The sequence below is a fragment of the Furipterus horrens genome, unplaced genomic scaffold (genome assembly GCF_987537825.1).
Source record: "Furipterus horrens unplaced genomic scaffold, mFurHor1.1.pri manual_scaffold_4, whole genome shotgun sequence".
NCBI classification, from domain to species: domain Eukaryota; kingdom Metazoa; phylum Chordata; class Mammalia; order Chiroptera; family Furipteridae; genus Furipterus; species Furipterus horrens.
Window position 1 is genome coordinate 171015485 of NW_028327174.1, and position 16420 is coordinate 171031904.

A 16420-nucleotide genomic window follows, 5' to 3' on the forward strand; every position below is an offset into this window, starting at 1 on the left:
CTCTGCATGAAGTCTTCCATTTTCCACTCTCAAGTTTCCCTACTTCTCTGCCCACCCTTCAATCTCTGCCAAAATGTACCTAATGGTGGCTGAGTCCCTTCCTACAGCGCACTGTGAACAAAGGAGAGCAGGAGCAAATCAGTTTCAGCCTCAGTGGTTCGTGTTCAGCTTGGACAACAGCATCAGCCACACCTGGGAACTGGTTAGAAATGCAAATTCTCAGGCTCCATCTCAGACCTTCTGAGTCAGAAATTCTGGAGGTGGGGCCCTCAATCTGTTATAACAAGGCCTCCAGCTACAGAGGGTGCTAAAGTCTGAGAACCACAACAACATGATCAGACCTGAATTACCCTTTGGGGTCTATTCCATAAGTGGTACCAGAAGGTTCTCTCCCTGTGAGAAAGTCCTACCAGTCTGTTATTCCCCCAGTCACTGCTACCAAGCGCCAGACAAGCCCCATTTGAACATCAGGGACAGCACATGCCTTCCTCTGGGATCCATGCCTTTTGCATAACACAGCAATCCCCTTTGCAACATGCCGCATGCATTTCCCTTCCTTCTTTTTCTATGCCACCTGGTATTGTGGTCTGTTAGAAGACAAACACACCGATTTTGGCTGTGCCCTATTACTAACTGTTCTTAAGAACCAGCCAAATCATTCTTATGAACATGGCTTCCTTCCTACTGAATGTTGCTCTATATTTTTAGAGATTTCTGGGTGTTGGTCTAACATGAACAAACGGATGTCTTCTAAGCTGAAATCTTATTTTTGTAAAAGCCAGGAAAATCTGAGCACAGATTCAGAATGGCAGTTTCCAATATTGATGAGCTTCTCTCTAGGCTCAAATGTATTGTTTAACAAGTACTTTGGAACACAGGAGACTAGAAAGATGAAGGTTTTAACTTTTGAGTTGAAACTTCCTGATTCAGAAGCCTTACTAAACAAGCTTCTTCTCATTTTTATTTTTTTAGCTTTTATTTTTTTCAGAAACATCACAGTGGTTTCAAACAGTAGGAGCCAGAAACAGGTCTAGATGTAGAAGCCTCTGAAGCTTAAATAATCTGAAGATTTCTCTTTTTCAAAAAGGATACAAAACTGGGTACAATGCAAGGGAAATCAGAAATGGCAACAAAATACTAATTTTGGGAAACTGACAAATATCACAAGCACCATAAAACACAGAGGGAAATAATATAAAAATAAACAAAATATAAAATTAATGCAAATTAAAATCCTGACACATCTCAATACTGCTTTCCTTCCCACTTTTCTGGCTGCATTTTCTTCACATGGCAATGATGTAACATCAAATGCAAGATCAAAGACTTTTTCTTTAGCATCATTGAGCAAATTGTTTTACTGATAGTTTAAAAGACTTTTAGCATCCCAATTGTTATTGATAATGTTTTGGGAATTGTTTTTTAGGAACTGTCAAATTTGGGAAGCTTTCGATCAAATTTCCTTCACATTTGAGGCTTAAAAATTGGAAGTTTTTCACACTGGCTTCAAGCTCCATATCCCTTAGATTTTGCTTCTCCTGCCTCACTCATAGTTAGGGTGTGCGAGTCTTCCCTTGTGTCTCACCCCAGGAAAGTAGCAGATTGGACCATTCCCTTGTGAAGACAACCAGCAATAACTGAACCTATATCCCCAGACATGAGTGTGAACCAAATAAGTATATTCTGCTAAATCCAAATTAGATACGTCCACTGCTCAGCTTTCACTTAGGTGGTTCCCCAAAATGTCCATGACGGCCAGAACTCCAGCTGTATGAAGGGAGATGCACCTGAGGAGAAGTTGAAGTAGAGAGGCTAACCTTTCTGACATTTGTAAATTTCACAATAGATGACCATGCAAGGGGCCTTAAAGCTAAACTTCCTCAGAAAATCCTCCTGCAGTCAAGCTTGAGAAGCTGCGTTTGAGTCCTGATGTGCCCTGACAGGTGAAGGTAAATTCTGGGCCTTTTACTGACTAGGGAGGAAAAGGGGAGAAGAGAGAGAGATAAAGGGAGATAATGTCGAGACAGTGATAATAAACATTAGTGGCCTGAGGCTAGTGTATGAAACAGGGAAAGTATGTTGAAGAATATGAGCATTTTTAAAGAGGCAAATGTGCTCGCCTGTTCTCCAGCTCGTCTCAACACAGAGAGCACGCATCTGCCAAGCAAATTTGTCATAAATGATTAACTTTTGGAAGAACAACTCATTTGACCTCTCCAGCTGAACAAACATAGACCCAAAAGAGCCAAAGGCAATGCCTCGGCAACACTGAACACATTTTCATGAAAGTCCTGCCATTTCATGTTACAGGAGCCTGAGGGAAGCTTAGGTAATGGCATCTCTTTAGCTAAAGGAAAAGAATTCTTGAGTCTGGGAAAGATAGAGTGAATTCAGATCTCAAAGGCTGATTTTGCTGCAGTTTTAAAAACATGGACCTATGAGTTCTTAAGAGGAGAGTTTGATTTACGAAAAGATTCTAACTGGGGGCCTGTCAACAAAGAAACTGAAAAAAGGTAGCAAAATGGCGCAAGGAGCCACCCAGTAACGCCACGCACAAGTTTCAAGGGACTCTGTTCTTCCCGCCTAAGCGCCCAGGCATCAGACTTCATACAAAACAGAATTTAAGCTAAAGGCTTAATTGGGGTACAGCATGCAAACGTGTGACCACATTAATTTCAAGCTTCCCTGTTCCATGCAGCTTTCCATCACAAGCAGCTTTTTAAATAAGGAGTAAGTACCCTGTCCCCAGGGAATTCTTGTTTCATTCAGATATGGCTTTGCTAGGACTTCCACAAATAAAATGCAAATGAGAATAGAGAAAATTCATTAGAAACAGATCAGAATTCCTTTTCATTAACTCCTTAAAGACCACCCTCCCCCACCCCAGCCCCTGCCGAAAGAAAATTTGAAGAAATGTTAGTACACTAAAATTAAAATTCAAGTCACCATTTGTTGTTGTTTGCTTTTTCCCCATGACCTTGCTAAACTAAAATTAATGACCTGGTCAGCCAAGAGAACACATCTTCAAGGGCATTTACTTCTATAAAGCAGAAGGTCTGAAGCCTGTACCTGACCCATGGTTATTAAAAACTGGGGTTCTCCCTTTAGACTCTGGAAGCCAGAACCCATTGAACATGATTCAACAGCCCTGATGGATTGTTGATTTCTTTGGATTAGGCGTCAAATTCAGGCAATTCCTATAAATATTTTTTTTTAATTATTTCAGCTTTACATTAAATTATACCCATACAATCACACATGGTCACCTATGGCTTCAACCTAATTTTTAAAAGTTAAAAAGATTGAAGTAACTTGTGAATAACCATTTAAAACAAAATGCATTCAAGTTTACAGCACCTACATTATTCATTTAGATGCAATACATTCCTTTAAAAAATAACCTCTTTTTAAAATGTAAGAGAAAAGTGTGCTCATCACAGACTACTTGGATAAGGAATAAAAACTAAATAAAAAAGGAAATCACTGAAATATTTACCATCTAGATACAATCATACTAACCTGTGGGTTTATGGTCTTCCAGTATTTTTGCTGTTCATATTTTTTACATACATGTGTCAATATGTGGAGTATTCAAGATTTTATATGCTGATTCAGTCTTTTCCTGATTATAAAACTAATACCTGCTTATTGTAGATAATCTGAATAATATAGAAAATTATACACCTAAAATGTCACCATAAAGAGATAACTTTTTAAATACAATGGCGTATTTTTTTACATTCTTTTTTCTTTTTTTAACCTAAATAAGTGACTGGGGACCAAGTCCACAACCCAGGAAAGTGCCCTCACCAGGAATCGAACTGGCAACCTTTCCCTTTGCAAGAACCTTAGCCACATGATTTAGGGCTGCAATTATTTCTTTAGACACATCCTACATTTAGAATCCCCCTATCAACAGATAATTTGTAATTTGTGTTCTAATCAATAGTGTGAATGTTTGCTCAGGTGTATCCTTGCCCACAAATTATCAACCGTAGTTATAATTCGTACTTCCCTAATGACTAACAAAGTTAAGCATCTTTTTATTTGTTCATGGGCCATTTGTATTTATTTTTTCATAAATTTCTTGTTCATATCTGTTTATTTGTACTTTTATTGATTTTTAGGAGCTCTTACATGATCTGGGTACTCACAATCTTCTCTCCGTCTGTCTGCCAAGTGTCTTAACTTTTTACAGTGACATTTGTCATAATGACATTTTTTTTTCATGCAGTCACATCTATACTATAAGACTTTTCCTTTGGGGCTTTGGGTTTCATATCTTGCTTTGGAAGTTCTTCCCACCCCAATATTATTTTTTAAAAATAAGTGTTTTTTTTCCTAATACTTTTACGGTTCTGCTCTTAAGGCTTAGCTGTTTATTTCTGTTTCTGGTATGAAGGGCCTAACTTTATATATTTCCAAGTAGCTTAGTGTACCATCATTTTTTATCAAATTGTCCAGATTTGTGTTTTGTGTCTAACAGCATATTTTGAATTACTTCAGCTTTCTAATATATTTTGGTACAGTGTAGTGGTGGTAAAGGGACCCGCCTCAACCCCATTGTTCTTTTTATTGTTTCAGCATTCATGATATTCTGTGTTTTCTCTTTCAGAGGAATTTTGAAATTATTTTACCCATAAATTCTCTTGGGATTTGATTGGAAATAACCTGAATTTATAGATTAACTTGGCAGTTGATAAAATTCTGATAATATTGAGCCTTACCATTAAGGTTATGTTTTCTCCAACATGTAATTATTATTTGCATCTTTCAATAGAATTACAATATTTTTGTTTTTTTATTGGGGGCTATTGAATTTATTGGGGTGATATTGGTTAATGAAACTATATAGGTTTCAGGCATACAAGTCTATAATACATCATCTGTTACAATTTTTTCCATATAGGCCTTAAACATTTGGAGAGGTCATTCCTGGGTTTTTAATCAGGAATAGATTTGGAATTTGATTGTTTTCATTTTCTTAGAAAGTCATTCTTTCCATTCCATTAGCTTTGACTTAACGATACTATTCCCTTCAATATTTTTTCATTCCCTACTTTTTTCCAATGGTGTCAGTTTCTCATTTCTAATATTTTTTTCTGCGATTACATTTGCTATAAATTCTCCTCATTCATTTATATTTTTAAAAAATCAAGTTTGGCTTTTTTGTTTACTATTTCAATAATTCTACTTATCTTTTCTGTTTTCTTCTTTCTTTGGATTTCTTTTTGTTGTTGTTCACTCTTCAGCTTCTTTCTTATTTTGTAACATATTCTGTAACACCATGCATTTTCTTTGAAGTGCTGCATGGACACTTCCCACACAGTTGATACTTTGGATACTCCAATGCGAATCCCCTCTGCCTCTGCGTCTCCCTCCCTCACAAGGTACATTTGCCCCCTTTCTTCAGCACTGTTACACCCTGCCACATCTGGAATTGTACCGTTATGGTTCACTGCTGAAAAAACTATGACATGCTGAAGATGGGTCACATCAGGCTTCTCTGAGTGCCCCAAGTCAGGTTCCTCAGCACACTTTCCTCCTCCCTTTGTGAATTTTTGGTGCTTCCAGGGTGGCCTCCATACTGTTACTGCCCCTCGTGAGTCACTGAAACACTTTCTGCCTCCATCACGAGAAAAGCTGGACCCTCATATTTTTCTAAATGGATCACCCATGAGAAACAAACCCTTTCCTACTAATATCAACTCTCTCTTCTGTGTATTGTCAGTGTGTGATTGTACTATGCATATAAGGAAACACAGAATCGTGGTTTTTAGGGCAGTCAGAAATAAGATGGATTTCCTAATGTCCTTTAAGAGAGAAGTTTTCTGAATCCTGGTTGAGATTTTCTCACCCTTTTAAAGTATTCATTTACCCTGTCCTCAAAACAGCATCCGTCCTGGGCACGTCCACTGAATCTCCAACAGACCAGCAGTCTGATAAGCCATAGAAAAGCCTACATGAGGAGGGCGTCCCCCTGCCTTAGGGGAGCAGAAGCTGGTCCTCCACTGCACCCCAAATGGAGTTTACTAGGTTCCCCTCCCCTTGTAAATTACCCACAGCCCATGGTTTGGGGAGTGGAGGAAGGAGATAATACAGCTTTTAAGGTACTTTGCATATCTGTGGCAGGCTAGTAGCTAGGGCAGGAAAAAGAGCTGAGAATACTGTTTAAAATACTTTGCATATCAATGACAAGGAGATAGCTGAGCCCTAGGAAAGGGAGAGAGCCTGAAGTAAAGAGGAGCCAGAAGGAAAGGAGAGAGCAGGAAGGATGCCATGCTGTTTGAAAGGACAAAGAAGGGTCCTGGCCATCTGCCATGAAGTCTGATGTTAAAGAAGAGCCATGCAGTTTGAAAGAATGTAGAAGGGCACCATACACCATGAGAAGAAGCATGTTAGAGGAGCATGGTGGAGCAGCAGGTTGCAGCAACCATGTGAAGAGAAGTAGCTACGCAGTTTGTAGTGAGGATTTGGCCATGCAGCCTGGGCTAGTAAGAAAGCAGGCCTGCTGCTGTTTTGATCGTGCTGGCTCTAGCTGACTCCAGAGCCACCAAGGACTATGCCTTGCAGACCCGGACTCTATCTGGACTCTTGGAACTTGGGACATATGGAGAGGACACTCTTAGCATGTGTGCCTTTCCTAGACTTCACAACGATCCAATGTAACATGGCACATGCTTCCCTGGACTAATATGCAGAGGCTGAAGACAATGTGCCCCAGATCCTGAAAGAGAGAGCTGGCAGGTAAGAAATGAGGAATGATTGGGCTTGGTTTTAGTTTATAGCCTTTTGGGGAGCAAGGGAAGTTGCTAGGTCTTGTCGGAAAACAGGGCTCTAAGCAGGAGTGCTCCCAGCACTGACCCCCCCACCCCCGGAAAAACCTGGAGTATTATAAATAAAGACCTGTTTCTCTTAACACTAATTGTTGGGTCTTACACCAAGACACCACATGAATGAGCTCCGTTTTACTCAGTAACTCTGTGGGTCATTGTTCCTCACCTTGATGATGTCCTGGAAATGGAGGAACTCTTCCTTTTACCCTAGTTTTTCAATGAGGAAGAAGTCATTGTGATACACATTAATTGATCATTCTTTCTAAGAGTAAAATCCTAATGGTTATATAAAATGAATACATGTCAAAGATTTTATTTAACTTATTAATTAAAGAGGAAGCCAGTAAGATATAACAACCAGTATGAAGGAGAAATCAAAGAGCAGACAGAAATTTAAGTCCCACAAAGTGCTAAAATTAATTTGCTTAAGAAATGCAAAACTTCTTCCTTCCATGAGGGTGGGAGGGGAGCAATTGCCCCTCCATTAGCAAAGTTTATTTGCACGCGTATGAGCAAGAATCATGTTCATTGTTATCAGTTATCTACAATTTACAGAACTGTAAAATAGCTCAAACACAATGCAACTGTAGAGACAATTTAGAAAAGCATGCTATACAAGACATCTGGAAATCTGCTTTGCCCATTTCAAAGGCATTCACAATTTTTTCAGTGTGCTTATCTTACCAACTTCAGTTACAGCTTTATTTTATGAACCAGTAGGGTCCCCTTACCATGTCTGGTAGTTGGTGACTACCTGGGATTTCCAAATAAGATATATCCGGGGCTCCTAACAGCTGAATTATCATGGGGTCTTCTGTTGTATCAGGCTCCCATGGATACCAACTATTGAGCACTTGGAACTTTTCCTCAGATCAGATTTGTAATGGATGAGTCTTCCTTCTTCTGTCTTTTAACCACAAACAAAAGTCACTGGGTCCTTTGGATATCAAGAAATAGGGACTGAATCATTATTTGCAATAGCTGTATGTGGACTACTCCTTTTTTAATTCTGATTCATCTAACAAATATGTTGTATTCCCTTTCAGGAGCAAAAGGAATAATTGTAGGCTTTTTAAATCCCTCCAACTGAAATAATTCCAGCACTTATCAAATCCCATCATCTCTTCTTTCCTCCACATGGATTCAGCCTAAATTCATGGACCTATAAGAACTGCTCTGATATCTTTGGCTTGGAGGAGGCTTCAAAGATTGACCAGTAAGCTACACGGTTAGGAGAAAAGTTGTCTTTCTTCTTTAGTGGAATTTGGATTGTGATAGGCAGCCCTGGACTTTTTAGAGTCACTTGTAACATGATTGCCTTTTTAAGAAATAATAAATTAAGGGGTTATATTAATTCTGACCCTGACCAAAGCCCTTTTGAGGTCAATATCATTTTCCTACGTCATATATAAAGAAACTAAGGCCCAGAAAGATTCGTGGACTTGCTCAAAGTCCCACAACTGTTAAGTAACCATGCTGTGGTGTAAGTGAAGTCAATGTGACTCCACACCCTGCCTTCCATCAGACTGTGCTGCCCCCATATTCCAGGTATTTGTTCCACCATTCTGCAGATATTCACTCAGTACCTACCATGTATAAGGCATTGTGTGACGATCACGTTTACCTGGTCATCCAGTATAGAAACTTTCCTATCAATCTCACTCTGACATTTGTTCCAACATGTACATCTGGTTGAATTCTCAGTTCTATAAATTTTATCTTGATGTATTTCTCCGCTTTATTCCTTCGTCCCACATCATTGGCTTATTCATCTCTTTTCTGGGATAACACAATGTTGCATTCTGGCCTCCCCAATTCTCGTTTCTTTTCACCTCTCTTTCCTATCCATGTACCCTTCGTATTATCAGTGAGTCAATACTGCTAATCTGCATGTTCCTCCCTTACTTAACAAATCTTGAAGGCTCCTCTTTTACTGTAGGATAATGTGCAAACTCCTCATCGTGGCCCATAAAGACTAAAAACATACCAGTTCATCTTTCCTGTCACTCTTCATCTTGGCTGCTGGTGAACCTATGATCTAGCCACAGCTCATTACGGCACACTTTCTACAATAGATGGGTTCTTGTTTGTAGCCCTGACTAGACCTTAGTCTCCACATGGATCAGGGCCTTTCCGTGCACCTTAGAATTCACAGCATGCAGCACAGAGCTTACCATGAGGTGCTCAATAAATTTGTTGTTGAAAATCTGAATGAATAAAGAACAGATGTTGAACTCAAGGATCCTACTCTGGGGCTCTTTTTACCATATCTTAATTATTTAGAGGTGGGGGGGCCAGGGGCGGAGTCAAACAAGCCAAAAAAGAAAGATAGCACATTCCAAAAGCTAGCATCTGGGGAAACTGTGGACCCCGCCAGGTCTACCTAAATCCTAATGGTTAGGAAACAAACTGCCACCCTGGGAACCAGTGGTGAACTTGATGGAGCCTGTGCTCTTTCCAGCAGCACATTCGGTGATGCCATGTGGGCAGTTTTAAATCAGAATCAGTGTGAGTGTTTATACCTTGGAAATTGGCATATGGTGTGAATAAGGTTTGGAGAGAGGTTTGTATTGTTGTTCCTCATTTTAGACTGTACAATTCAGTGTTCTTTAGTGTATTCACTATATCATCAATATCAAATTGTAGAACATTTCCATCACCCCAAAAAGAAACCCGTACTCATTAGCAATCACACCCCTTCCTCCCCTGCCCTGGGGCTCTGGCAATATTTCTAGTTTTTGCGAGCTGGTAGTTAAACATCTACAACACACCACTGCTGGAACCCATCTGTTTCTATAATAACAGTTACTTTTCTCCTCTTCACTTAACTCTTTGATTCTTCAAGTACTTCAAGGCCTCCAAAACACAGGGTTTCTATCACAAAGATTTATACATCTTGAAAAAGAAGTTATTTTAGCTCTTGCTTAATTTAATTTATCCATCACAGAATGAGATGGAAAAATAGTCCTGCATAGATCGAAGATCAGGAACTAAGAAATCTTTTAAAAGGCTAGATCACTTTCTGGTGGATTAGTATGTGGGATTTACTTTTGCATGAGACAATGGGCTCTTGTCTATTTTTAGATCAGATAATGCATTTCCTAAGACCCACAGGGGCCTTGACTTCTCTTATTACTGAGCACACACGCACAGACCAGAGATGTTTGTGAAAGAGAAAAGGAAAAAAACGGGAAAAGGAGTGGTGATTTGCTCTTTTGATCACTAAGGCAACTCCATCAGGAAAACTTAAGTATATGCTCAAGAATTTCCTCAAAGAAGTTCACCACAAATGCACAGAAATACACAGGCATGAGAAGATGTATACACATGCACACATTAATGTGAGTGCACTTACACTGTGAAATCATTGGTTAACATCCTAATGACCCGTTAACCCCAGAACAGCGTCCTCAGATGTGGGCCCCAAGACACCAGATGCATATTACTCAGCTAATTAATGCCTGCTGATTGAACTTGCTTCTAAATCTTTTATATTTGCAAGACTGGGCTGTCTTCTAAGTTTTGCATTCCAAGTGTGCTCCATGGACCAGCAGCATCGGCATTATCTGGGAGCTTGTAGGAAATGCAGAGCTTCAGGTCCCACCCAGACGTACTTAATTCAGTTTGTATTTTAATGGCATTCCAAGTTGATTCACGTGCACATTAGTGTTCAAAAAGGACTGGATTAAAACCAATGGTGGACCCTTCCATTGGCATCTGCTCTCACCTCACTTTCTTGAGTTTGTATGGAGGAAAATTTTGTTGAGACTGACTGAGAATTCATCCAAATGGTCCCCAATCAGATCTTAAATGTCTTGGGAATTCTCAGCCCATGTCAGTCGTTAGTTTTGGAGCTGGAACAACAGACTGATTTTCTACTCAGGTTGGAACCTACAGGCTTCAGAAAGGCCCATACCCTTCTTCACAGGTCAGGAAAAGTTTTACTGAAGATACTGCATTTCTGTTATAAAAAGAAAATAATATGTTTATTACAGAAAATCTAGAGAACTATGAAGAAGAAAATTAAAATCACTTTACTTCCTACCAATATTTGGGCACTTCTTCTTCTTTTTTTGTACATGTTGGTGCCTTATTTCCAGTGGAATTCTTTATTTTATGTAATTGGAAAGAAAAAGAACATAGAATCTGTATCCTGCTTTTTTCACATGCTATGATAATTCTCATGCCCCTAAAAATTCTTCAAGAATACGATCTTAATGACCTCATCATATTCTTATGTGACTAAATCACAATTTATTGACATATCCTCATATTCATTAATACTTTTAAATTTTTTAACCCTTATAAGTGACATGACAATTGACATCTTTGTATATAACTCCTTTTCTGACTTTCTGAGCATTTCTTCAGTATAGATTTTAGGAAGTGCACTTGCTGGCCCAAATGGCCTGAACTTTATAGGTCATTTATATGTAATGTGGAAGTTTATTCTGTAGCATAATGTAGGACTTTCCCTGGAGAACCTCAACAGTCAGGCTACACCCTCAACAGCTTTTTCAACTTCCCAGATTCTTGGGTGAAAATACAATTGCATTGATTTAACTTACATTTCTTTAATAACCAGTGTGTTTATTTCTGTAGATCCCCTACACTTCTTGTTCTTGATCTGTTTTATTAATGGGGTACTACTACCATCAAAGATGTTAATATATTTACATCATTAATTCTTTATCTACCTTATCATTTCTCTCTTCCCAAATGGCACTTAATTGTTATTAAAGTCATGTAAATGTTTTACATTTTAAATTGAATACAGTAAAATTATGAATTTTTTCTTTGTGATTTCTTCCATAATGCTTATGCTTCACAAGATCCTCCCCACTAAGGAGGGCATAATTAAATCTATATAGTTTTTCTAAAAGAAGGTGAAATATCTTCACCTTATTCTTTTTAAAAATATTTTATTTATTTATTTTCAGAGAAAGGAGAAGGAAGGGAGAGAAACATCAATGTGTGAGAGGAACATCAATCAGTTGCCTCTCTCATGCCCCCAACTGGGGACCTGGCCTGCAACCCAGGCATGTGCCCTGACAGGGAATTGAACCTGTGACCTTTCACCAGCACTCAATCCACTAAGCCACACCAGACAAGGCCATTACCTTATTCTTGATCATGCATAATATTGGCTTTTACCTAGATCACTTCCGGAATAACTCTTTCCCTCACCATTTTTTTGTGATGTTTCCTTACTCATATATAATCTCCTAAAACATATTCAGGAGTCTGTCTGACCCCCGATCTACCTCACTGATCTATCCATTTTTGCTCTGGTACATATGATTTTAACTATATTGTAGCCTTAAAACATCTGGTCAACTCAATTTTTAAAAATTATTTTACTTTCTAACTTTGGCCCCTTATAGGATAAATCAAATTTCCAACCCAAATGTTGATATGTAGACCCACATTTTCAACAAAGAAACAGTTGTCTTTTGTTGTTTTAATGTAGAGCATTAGGTTTTAATAGAGGTGGCTTCCTCAAAGTGTCCTGATAACTTTGACTTTCCAAAAAAGAAACTAGAATGTGTATAACTTTTTGATGTGAAGTCTGAAATTTCATTATATTTTGTCATGCAAAATGATACCCACTCTCTGTTTCTCGACATAGCTGGCAGTTTGGAATATTAAAAAGCCTCTTTAAACAGCTAAGAAAAAGTCTGTTTATCTTTGTGGCTATTTTTATAGTTAGGGTCAAGTGTCCTGTGTTCTCTTGAAGAAGCTTTTTCTTTTCCTTTTGGCTCATCTCACATGAACTCATTTTTTTAATTTTTCACAGCAGTTGTTCTTAAGTAAACCACTCCAGAGGTGTAGAAAGGAATGAAAAATTTGCCCTCTGGTGTCCATCAGAACTGGTTTGCCTGTATAGTTCCTTAACTCCCATTAACTTCTGCTTCATCATCTATAAGTTTAAGAAAATAATGGTTCCTGTCTCATTGAGTTAGTAGAACAGTTAAATGAGATTATTCATGGAAAGACCTTGCACAATGCTGGGCTTAAATGCAATAGACCCACTTACTCTAGGCCCCTCAGTCTTTGCAGATGAGCTTGCTAGGCTCTTACTTTACTGAGAAGATAAAATTCTCAGTGAATCCCCTCTTTAATCCTTGAGCCTAACAATCTTTTTCCCTCCTTCTTTCGATCTCAAGAAAAAAAGATCCTCTTCCCTTGACCAGCATCTTAGGGCAGTTTCTTCAGAAATAAACCTGGAGACAAGACTTCATTTCCAAGTAATTTATTAAGGAGGTTTCTCTAAGGAGGTAAGAGAAGCAAAAGAGGAAGAGGAAGACAAGTAAACCATTGGGGAGAGGGCTTACAAACTTCATGGCATATGCAGAAGTGGAAAGGTGAGTTTTGAATGGGTGAACCATTAAATGCCTTTAGGATATGAAGGGTATTTAGTCCTGTCAAGAGTTTTACATGGTATGGCATTTTTACCCCCATTTTACAGTAAAAGATACTTTGAATAATAACTTAACATCACTCAGAGAGTAAGTGGTTGAGCTGGAATTTGAAAAGAAGTCTCTATTATATTCTTTCTATGCCAGTATGTTTCCTTCACTTTTCACTGGTGATACTAAGCAGAAGGGAACTAAGACATGATCCTTGCCATTCTCAGGCAATGAATCCTAAACCAAGAAAAGAAAAGAAAAGAAAAGAAAAGGCAGTATTGAAATGCCTTGGGGAAGAAGACTCAGGCTCTAAAAACTCATAATCTCATTAGTCTTAATAGTATGAATTTCTGGACACTACAATTCCAGTCAGAAATGTATCTTAAATGTTCAGAGGAATAAGTGGGGTTCTAAAAATAAAGGTACATAATTGAGCCATAGAATTTTAGAACTGGAAGGTACATGAGAAAGTATTTTGTCCAACCTGTTTTCTGCTTAGAAAACTGGCACTCAAAAAAGCTAAGTGCCTTTGCCCAATATCACAAAGCTAGGTGGTAACATCAAATCTAACCAGTCCACTGCCAACCCCTTACGTCACACAGATTAAGGCTTTTTCCTCCCATCCCAGGAGTATTTTGAGTCAAAATGTTTGAGATTGTATCTCTTTTCTTAGATCAAAGTTGCCCACAGGCCAAATCCAGTTTGCTTGGGGGGTTTTCTCTGCAGTGCATTTGGCATTGACATCCATGTCCGCCTTTTTTGCTTAAATTTGCCGATGCTGGCCTTCTTGAAGATCCAGGAACAGCCAGACTCCTTCACAGAAACCATGACTGTTACCTCCTCTGACCTTGTGGTCAAATCTTGCCAGAGGCAAGAGTCTTCTTTCTGATGGGCCCTTTCATGCAGGACTGGCCTCTTGAGAAACTGGAAGTTCAAGTAGCTGTGTTGCCAAGAAAGAAATCCAAATAATTGAGCACTAAAATGTGAGACAATGGAGTACCAACCACTCACCAACTGCAATTTTAAAAGCTAAAAATACACTGAGTTGTGCTGGCGTCTTCGGTGAAGTCAGATTCAGCAACTGGGTGTTTCCCTGTACCTTCCAGTCTTATGATTCTCCTGTGCTGGGAGAAAGGAGTGGGGTGGATTGGCCTAGAGGAGAAAAAGTTGAATTAGAAACTGCTTTATTTTCCACAAGCACTTACTTCAGGAACAGTCAATCAAGGCATATCAAACATTAATAAACATTGTGTAAAGCATCCTTTGGCTCGAAGACATCAGCTTTCTAAAATGAGAGCTATTAAGGCGAGTGGCAGTGTAGAGCTCATAAATTATGAATTTACTAGTCACGGATGAATACAGATAACCCTGCAATCAAGAGAGAGCTGATCATCAGAAGCAACCCTTCTTTTGATTTGCTGAAGCACCTGAAGAAATTGGGTTTGGGTTTGAATGCTACAGCCCTCTTCATAACAAAGAAAAACAATACGTACTCCAAAGTGTAGGTTGACAGTGGAGGAGCTTTCTTGACTATGGTTAAACATCAATGCATTAAAATAAAATTACCCACCAAGTGTTATTGTGAATAATTGCCATTGATCAGATCAGCTGGGAGGACAGGACAAAATATCTTCCATTTCTGAAATCTGATCATTCCCACAGTTGAAGTCAGCTACCTGCTCTAACTGGTTTGACAAAATGTAGAACTCTAAGGTCAGACGCCTTTCAGTGACTACCTAGAGAGCAGGCTGCAGGCCCAAGGTCTAAGGCACCAAGTGCCTCATTTTCCAATCTATTGCTGCTGTCTACAGCACGTGACCCCTGCAGATGTGCAAGGACAGAGAAGGAAATTTATGCACACTTCTGTATTAGAACCTGTGGTCCCCCTGAGCTTCCTACCCTATCAATATGTTAGAAGCAGAATGTTTTTTCTCCACCTTCACCCCCTCAAGGCAGGTGCTTTAATAAAATCTAAAAAATGTAGCCAGCTTACTACTTTCAAATTCATCAATGATTATTATATGAGTAGTTCATCTTTTGTTGTTGTTGAGTAATATTATCTTTGATTATACCACTATTAGTTTATCCTTTCCTTTGTTTATGGACATAAGTTATTTCCAGCTATATTTCTCTTATCTTTTCTCAATAAATTAGAGTACACTGTCTGAGTTACAGGGTAGGTTAATACTTAAGTTTTGAAAAAACTTTAAAATTATTGTCTAAATTGATTGTACCTTTTTGCATTCTTACCAGCCGTGTATGAGGGTTCCATTACCCTTACACTGTAGCAAATTCTTAACTTGTTTGTTTTTAATTTTAACTCTTTTTATAAGTTTGTCCTGCTATCTCTCTGTTGTTTTAGTTGCATTTCCCCAAGAATTCATGATGAACAATTTTGCAAATGTGGTCAACAGCTCAGAAGAAAGGTGTTGCCTAGCAGTAGTGACCTTTAAAGAAAGGTCAAATAGATTTTCTCTAAAGGTTTTTCAGGATATTTGCAGCCAAGTTTCCTGATGATTTATCTAAATATAATATAATACTAAGAATTTACCACCTGCATTATTAGAGAGAGCCTTTCAATACCCAGGCTCCATAGATAAATATAAATAATGGACATCTTTCACCCCCGTGAATTGTTTCACAAAGTATGGTATAGTACCTGTTCAGACACCATATATGCAAAGTGATTTTAGGTCCTATCATATGAATATTTGATATTTTAAAGGTTATATATTTGTTTAAATAAATATCAGGTTGGTGCAAAAGTAATGTCCAACTTTTTGCTAAAAGATTGTGATTCTCCTCCACCCCTTGTTCCAGGTTCAAGTTAATCATATCTGTTAGTAGAACTGAACCTGCTTGGGTTGGGTTTTGTTTTCTGAACACTTTACCCTTTGAATTAAATCCTTTTGGGATTTGGATTTTGCAGGATTATTGGCAGATGTCTGAAATTCTCCCACTTTAATTGGTAGCTTTAGAATTCTTTTAGGATGCAATAAAGTGGCTCACATCATCTCACACGAGCTGTTTATGTGCACCCCATCCCAACTCTGCAGTCAAGAACAGCAACTTGGGAGCTTGAAACTGCCCGTAATGAGAGTACTTACACTGTGGATATTGGCAAAGGCTATAAATTAGAGTTTGGATTTGGTTGTTGCTGGAAAACCATGCAGA